Here is a 9,283-nt window from a genome sequence, read left to right on the forward strand (position 1 = left end):
AATGAGTACATACTGATTATTTATACATTTTATTGGCATATTCTAAGCTTTTAGCTCTTAGGTTTAGATGTCAGAATCATAGACTAGGCTACAGTAGCAACCACTAACATAGGCTAGGCTTATTGCTAAGGGACATATGCTAAAGTCCTAATATATGCAGTAAAAATGGGGTTGAACATTACATGCAGTTGAATATTACTCAAGTATGTACAGTATTTTGCCTTTTTGGAGTCATATTTCTTCCGTCGGATCGGCGTCGTAACCCTAGAACATGTGTTTTAGGCCTGGAAATATAATTTACTGGGGTGTTTTTGGAGGGCTTGGAACGGATTAGTCATTTTACATCTAAAATGTGGTCCAAGATACGAAAACTTCATGATACGAAGGGCGCCTTGGAACGGATTAATTTCGTATCTCGAGGTACTACTGTAATACCCTTTTCTGAAGGAAGTTCATATTCTCGAGTTGCCCCCTGAGCTGGAAGCCTTTGTTCTCTCTAAACCATCTCCTCTATTCCTATTGGCTGCCTGGAATTAATCTCCACAGGTATCCTGTCAGAGGGTGGATCATCTCGATACCAGTGGTTTTAAAAGGAAAAGGCAGCTGCAGCTCTCACTGAGAAGTCCCGGATGCCCCTCACCTGCAGAACGCCACTTCTCCCCTTTTGCTCCCCTGCTTCCTCTGGGGATCCCACACGCGTTCCTTTACCACCCATAGTGCACAGATTGATCAGCAAATCAGAAGACAACAAGACCACGGATTTTCAGGTACTGTAGAGAGTAATTTCGGGTACAGCCAGTAATTTTCTTATTTTTTTTCCTCAATCTGTATTTCGTTTCATTCTTTCCAAGGCAACTACCCACCTTCTTGGCTCAGCTTCTCACTCCCCAATTTTGGTTCAATGCTGTAATTAATTCCCCTTGTAATGCTAGTAATGATATTTAAACATCCCCTAGTTAATCAGGCAACATAGTATTCCTTTCTGTGTAAGCTCCGAGTCATTCTATGCCCCCTGTGAGTGAGCCTTAGTACTGATGCTAGAATGCAATCTCTTTACAGACAAATATCGGGCCTGGTTGTGATAGGAAATTTGGTAACCCTTGGGTACGACGCTATTATTTAAATAAACCATATCATATATCTGTGTCTGGGTCATTTCCTAGCACGTGTTTCGGTGAACCTGCAATCAACCTCCTTCATTTATTTCGGGACCTACTCGAGTCCCTTACTCCCGTAAGGTGTGAGTTGCAGCTCACATAATTTAATTGTAAATATAGTTCAATTAAACTAAGTTCCAGAGTTTTACCAAAATTCCTCCCTTCAGTGATATAGGCCTTCAGCCGTGGATTTTTTGTTTTTAATAATCTCGTCCCGCCATATAAGGCCATTTTAGGAGTGCCAGAAAGTCACATCCCTACATTTTCAATGAGGGAACGATACATTTATTACAATATTATATATATATATATATATATATATATATATATATATTATATATATATATATATATATATATATATATATGTATGTATGTATGTATATGTATATAGTTTTACAAGTGCAAGACAATGATAATGATAAAATTTACATTTTAGCCTGGCCTTTAGAGTAAGTAGCTCACTAGTAAATGCAGGAACAAATAGTAAATTTCACCCCATATACATATATATATATAGTATATATATATATATATATATATATTTATTATATATATATATATATATATATATATATATATATTATATAGATATATATATATATATATAATTAAATATATTATATGTTGCTACTTTCAAAACGCATATGTCTTCTCCTGGACTGTATGAAATGTTATATATAGAGTTTTGCAACATTTTCAGATTCCTTAGCTAGGTTAGAGTAATAGGATGTCTTAGAATGTAATGTAAAAGAATATATAACGTAGTATGAAAAGAGAGAGAGTTTAACTTTGTCCATTCCAAGACAGAGATTGTTTTAGTTACATTTCATCACCTCGAGATTGGAGGAACTCAAGTCTCTGTTCTGTTATCATAACATGTCAATCTTAATTATCGCTTGAGTCTGTTTCGTCGAGTACGTGTCTTTGTTGAGCATACTGGTTTCATACGCGTACATCTTTGCCGAAACCACGTGCAGATTTCATGATTTTTCTGTAAAGTTATGTCATATTAGAAGCTTTTAGAAGGATTGCATCATCTTTTGCATGCCCAAAATGTTTTGTGCCATCTCCACTGTCCAGTTTCCAAGCGCAAAATTTTTCATCACAAACTTTGAATCCCTGGCATTCAGACATTCTCTCTCTCTCTCTCTCTCTCTCTCTCTCTCTCTCTCTCTCTCTCTCTCTCGCACGCTACTTTTGATTTAATATTAACATAAAGACTTTAGTGTACATAATTGTTGTTCACTCATATAAATTTCATATTTTTAATTTCTTAGAGTTATTTAGTATTATTTAGTGCTTTTTGTGGAATCTCAACAAACATTGTACAAGTGTGGAACGGCACTTTTTCTTTTGAGAAATATTGTGAATTGTGGTGAAATTGTGAAACAAGCTGGAGCAGAAAGAAATTGGTACCAATGTAACGTGTTGTTTTTGAGATTAATTTACAGTGGTTTGAAGAACAATTTCAATTTTTACACATTTCAAATTTTTGTGTTTTGTGTTTGTTTCATTTGAAGTAATTTCTTTACATTTACCCATTTTCTTCTTGAAGTGTGTATTTTTATTCTATGTTCTGTGTAATTAACCCTTAAACGCCTATTGGACGTATTTTACGTCGACGAAAATTGTCTGTCGGGTGCCTAATTGACGTAAAATACATTGACGCTAAAAAGTGTTTTTTAAATATTCGCGGAAAAAAAGTTATAGGCCTACTTGGCGAAAAATTTTGAATCGCGCCTTGAGGGATGCTAGGAGTTCACGGATCAAGCTGTTGTTTTGTTTACAAGCGTTACCCAGGCGCGCATGCACGAATTTCTTTCTTCTCACACTAAAAAGCATCAGTGACACATCTCAGAAATTCTTTCGTTGGATTGTCGTAATGTTTGCGCCGTTTTATATTAGTTGTTACATAAAGTTTTATATATGAAAATGTGTGCAATTTCATGTAGAATAAAACGAAAAGCAACCCATGGTTGTAGCTTTTATCAGTTTTGAAATATTGTCATATAAATAACGATAAGTGGCAAAATTTCTACCTTCAGTCAACTTTGACTCGACCGAAATGGTCGAAAAACGCAATTGTAAGCTAAAACTCTTACATTCTAGTAATATTCAATCATTTACCTTAATTTTGAAACAAATTGGAAGTCTCTAGCACAATATTTCGAATTATGGTGAATATTTGAAAAAAGACTTTTTCCTTACGTCCGCACGGTAACTACCAAAAAAATCAGAAATTCTTTCGTCGGATTGTCGTAATGTTTGCACCGTTTTATATTAGCCGTTACATAAAATTTTATATATGAAAATGTGCGCAATTTCATGTAGAATACAACCAAACATAACTCATGGTTGTAGCTATTATGAGTTTTGAGATATTTTCATATAAATAACGATAAATAGAAAAAATTCTACCTTTGGTCAACTTTAACTTGACCGGAATTGTCAAAAACTGTAATTGTAAGCTACAACACTTACATTCTAGTAATATTCAATCAATTACCTTAAATTAGCAACAAACGGGAAGTCTCTAGCACAATATTTCGATTTATGGTGAATTTTTAAAAACAACTTTTTTACGTCCGCTAGTTACGAATTCATGCATCGTATTGTGATAATATTTTCTCTGTGTAGCTTGATCGTTTTACAATTTGTTATGTACCAAAATCATCGCAATGTAGGGTACAATACAACGAAAAAAATTAACTCATTAGCTTTGACCGTTTTGCTCAGCTCGATTTGTATACAATTATATATGAAATTTTATTTTTGCGCTGTCACATATCCCAATATTTATATATGATAATTATATTGTTTTTCATTTCTGATGGTTGCATACTAAACTTCAGGCAATGACAAAAAAAGGAGCCAAAAATTAACTCCTAATCTTAGAAACTAAGCATGCTGTGATTTTTTGAAAAAAATAAATTTCCGCTCCGGCGCTCACTCCCAAACGCCGCCAGCATACGGGAGACACTTTTGGAAATACCAGCTTGGCGTTTAAGGGTTAATACTTTCTATAATTTTAGTATTTTCCATGTTTTTCTGTGTTTTCATTTGCAGTCACAGTTTAATTAATGTAGTTATTTTCATTACTTAATTGTTGCACATTTAATTAAATTTAACACTTGTGAATTAATTTGCATTTACTTAGAATTTTGTTCAAGTTTTATTGTTGTTTAGCACTTGTGAATTAATTTCCAAATTTTATTATTGCCTAATACTTTTGAATTTTGAAGGAATTAATTTTCTTGAATTTTGTGATAAATTAATTTTGATTGATTTAATTTTACTTAATTTACTTCAAGAATTAATTAAACTTTTCTTTGTTTTCAAGTAACTGTAATTTTCCCTGATATTGTGAATTTCACTTATAAATTTTGAGTTTAATAATAAATTTTTTGTATTTTGAATTTTTATAAGTGTTTCTTTACACCAGTATTTATATATGATTATATTTAACTTAGTTAGAAACATAGAGTGTTAACTGATCTGTTTTCCTTCCATTTACTTGAAGTGAGTTAGAACCAGAGAAGTACTTAGACTTTTGAAATCAGGGAAATACTTAGACTTTTGAAGTTATTGATGGAGTGATACCCTTTAATTAATTTAATTACCTATAAGATTACCTCAAACCTGTTTTGATGAACTTAGTCTGATTTTCTGCAATACTGGTAAGTTGTTTAAGGGATCACCATTGCCTTTAGAGTATTCAGTCATTTAGTACCTGTGAAGAAGGATCAGGTGTCTGTCTGTTGTGAGGTAACAATTAATGAATGGTAAGTGTAGTAACCAGATACTTGGTGCTTTGTCACAATATATATATGTATATATATATATATATATATATATATATATATATATATATATATATATATATATATATACAGTGATACCTCGACATACAAAAGGCTCAACATACAAAAAACTCGAGATACGAAAGCAAAAACGAAGATTTTTTTGGCTCTACATACAAAAATAGTTCAAGTTACGAAAGGTTGTTGCTGTAAAGTCCCGAGATTCGCCCGGACCACCGAGAACAATTTTAAAACTCGCATGCCGCCAACTGAGTAAACTCGCCACCATCCTCCCGCTCTCGCATTGGTCCCTGATGCTAGTCACCCCATAAGATCCTGCTCTCCTATTGGTCAGCATCTACCCCTTGTGCTCTATGTATTCTAGTGGTAAAAGGATGCTGTAAATTGAAAAACTTATTCATGCAATACATTTAATAAAAAAAAAAACATTAGGTAAAGATAGAATAAAGAATAGAAATGAATGGTTATTATACTGTTTGGTAGTTTCAGTAGTTGAAGATAGATAATGAAAATTTATGGCTTACTGTGTGCTAGGAAAAGTGATTGCTTGGTGATCGTTCGGTACTCGTAAGTGCTGAATGTAAACAGAAGTTTGGAAGCTTTTTTTTTGTTTGATTGTTTATTATAGTTAATGATTACTTAATAATTATTTGAAATGAGTACATGCAATACATTTAATAAAAAAATTTGTGAGTTACATATCATAAAATATAGAATAAATCAGACTGCTATCATAGAAGCCAACAAATACGTATTTTCTAGAATTCTTCTTCTGTTTCAATATTACGTATATGTTTCATTATAGCTGTCAGTAACTCGGTATCTCCATTAGGTAAAGATAGAATAAAGAATAGAAAAGAATGGTTACTATACTGTTTGGTAGTTTCATTAGTTGAAAAAAAATACTAATGAAAATTTATGGCTTACTGTGTGCTAGGAAAAGTGATTGCTTGGCGATCGTTCAGTACTTGTAAGAGCTGAATGTAAACAAATGGTTGGAAGGTTTTTGTTTGTTTGTTTGTGTATTATAGTTAATGATTAATTAATAATTATTTGAAATGAGTACATACTGATTATTTATACATTTTATTGGCATATTCTAAGCTTTTAGCTTCTTAGGTTTAGATGTCAGAATCATAGACTAGGCTACAGTAGCAACTGCTAACATAGGCTAGGCTTATTGCTAAGGGACATATGCTAAAGTCCTAATATATGCAGTAAAAATGGGGTTGAACATTACATGCAGTTGACTATTACTCAAGTATGTACAGTATTTTGCCTTTTTGGAGTCATATTTCGTCCGTCAGATCGGCGTCGTAACCCTAGAACATGTGTTGTAAGCCTAGAAATATAATTTACTGGGGTGTTTTTGTAGGGCTTGGAATGGATTAGGCATTTTACATGTAAAATGCGGTTCAAGATACGAAAAACTCGTGATACGAAGGCCGCCTCGGAACGGATTAATTTCGTATCTCGAGGTACCACTGTGTATATATTTATTAATATATATTAATCTATATATATATATATATACTAATTATAAATAGTATATATTTTATTATATATTATACACTAAGTACTAAACAAAAGTAAGCACGTAATTTTGTTTACTAGCTGAAGCCACAGGGAAAATTAAAAAAAAAAAAGACAGAGTACTTTCGTGTATTTAACACATCTTCAGGGCAAAAAAAGATGTGTTAAATACACGAAAGTACTTGGCACTGTGTCTTTCCTTTTTTAAATATCCCCTGTGGCTGCAGCAAATATATATATATATATATCGAGCTACAAATGTCCTTTAATATCTAATTCGCTCTACCTCGGAATTAATATATTTTCATATATGTTTAACCGAAGGGGAATTTTCTAGGCAATAATAGATTTGCCAGCTGACAGGCACGAACCATCGCCACCTTCAAATCCAGGACGACAGTGAAGCCTAAACCCACCCCGCCACCGCAAGAGGATATAAGTTTATGCCGCCTCCCACCTCAAATACTGGTCACACTCAGGTATTCGTAGTTTTGGAGACTGCATCAAACCCCCTTGTCCTCAGTAACATTGTAGTGCTTTTGTCCGCACGTAGCCATTATATAAGTCATATCACATTACTGTGATTCATATACATATATCGATATATGTATATGAATCATGGTAATGTGATATGACTTATATATATATATATATATATATATATATATATATAAATATAGACGGTAATGTGATATGACTTATATATATATAATTGTAATAGCCACAGTGCCCTCTTAACTTCTCGAATTCTTTACGATTTTTTTTTAATAAATACATTTGACGCTACAAAGCCTTGAAATCCAAGTGAAAGAAATATGAAGAAATTATAATGTCTGGTAGTGGGAAAACGAACCAGAGAAACCATAATAGCAACGAAGTCGTAGTCGACAACGTTACCTCGTCGTGGTTATGGTAACAAAGGCGTGTTTCATGATGCTGGACATCAAAATATCTTCATATTTCTTTATTTGGAGATAAACTTTGAGGATAACTAAATTACATGTATTTATAACACAAAAATAAGAAAATAAGGCAGGACCTGGTGTCCTGCTGCAACACAAGAATGAATAATAGACGATAACTGACTGCCGGGAATTTCACTTCATTGGCACAGTTCAGAAGGTTGCAATGGCATTTCCTCTGTGCAAACAATAACCATACAGTCGTGACAGAAGGGCTCACAGCGACACGCACTCCTTTCTGCAAATGTAGAAAGGGATACGATCACTTGATGGAATAGCATTAATTTTTAATGGACAGGCATCGTTATATGAGTATCTATAACAGGTTTTGACTGATGGACGGGCTTCATATGAATATCAGTATTACGTGCCGTACAATTTGGATTAATTCAGCAGGGGAAAGGTGTTCATATTACTTTAGTGATCCATAAATGACTAATGGCATATGTAATAGTTCACCACAGAACAGAGGGCAATCAGTATCCCGTGAGACTTGATGAGGGAATGTAATGCCCCTCTCAATCCCATGACAACTTTTTATTAGAAAAAAATGTATATATACCTCGCAAAAAGTTACTGCATCTTCCCATCTCAGTAAATATCGTAAATATTTTACAATAGATATACTCCGAATTTGCTACTGATTTTAGTTCTTATCTGGACACTGATGAACCCTGCGATATGCATTGCCTTTAAGAATAATAATGATAATTGTAAGAATAATAATGATAATTTTAAATGTTAGCACTAAATATGGATTAGTAACTGATAATTTTAACCATTCAATACAAGTATTGAAATTCTCATCTTAATCAGCAGTCAAATAGCAAATGCTCTTCCTTCTAAATCTCGCTTTATCCAAACTGTCAATCAAGTCCATCAGAGAAGAAAATGACACGTCAACAGTTGCAGAAGTATGTCGTGATAACACTAAAATGTTGAAAGCTGTTGCATTTTGAACTCTAAATATGAAGATACAATGTTAGCAAGTTTTTATTAGGAAAAAACGAGACGCTCCTCGGTGAAGCAGACGGGAAATCTGAGTTCAAAACAGCAGGAGGTAGCCTGGCTAAGTCAGAAGTGAAATCGCACATAACTGTTCTCTCATTTCTCTGTATTTTCCGACCTGCAAAGCAGTTTCCATGGCGTGAATTTCTATTATCATTTCAAGTAAAATCTCTTGGTATTTTTCCCCGTGAATATTATATATTTATCTATTTATTTATTTATTTTTTTTTTTTCACTTTTCGTCTATCTGTTAAAATACTGTAGTAGGAAAATATGAGTCTTAATCGAGGGAAAATTCCTGACTACTGCGAGAAAAGCTGAATGTGTTGCCTGATCTTTCGAGGAACTAAAAACGTATTGCGCAGTATCCTTTGTTCATTTAGGCGATAGAAACAACGAACAATACAAAAAAAGGGGAGAGGTAATATTCACGTTCAATATGCTACTACTGCAATGCCAGTGAACATTGACGTTATACATGGAAATGCACTGTTTGGAAACGCCGTTGTAGGACAAGGCAGACTGTGATAACATGCTAGCTGGAGTGACTTCACTTTTGGGAAATCGAGAACTTTTATATCCGTACTGGGAAAAAATATTTGAGGTATTTTCTTGGCTGGATTTTTGAAGGTTTGTAATGATGAAGAGGTATTGAAGCATCAAGCACAGCAGTGGGAGGTCTTAGTGTAGTTGGGCTGAAATCAGCAAAGTACATACTAGAATGGGGAGTCCCATTTTCTATATACTTTGGAAATCAGTTTTAGGTACTGAACCTCGATTCGACAGGGATGAGTATCGCG

Source organism: Macrobrachium nipponense, chromosome 7, assembly GCF_015104395.2.
Source record: "Macrobrachium nipponense isolate FS-2020 chromosome 7, ASM1510439v2, whole genome shotgun sequence".
NCBI classification, from domain to species: Eukaryota; Metazoa; Arthropoda; class Malacostraca; order Decapoda; family Palaemonidae; genus Macrobrachium; species Macrobrachium nipponense.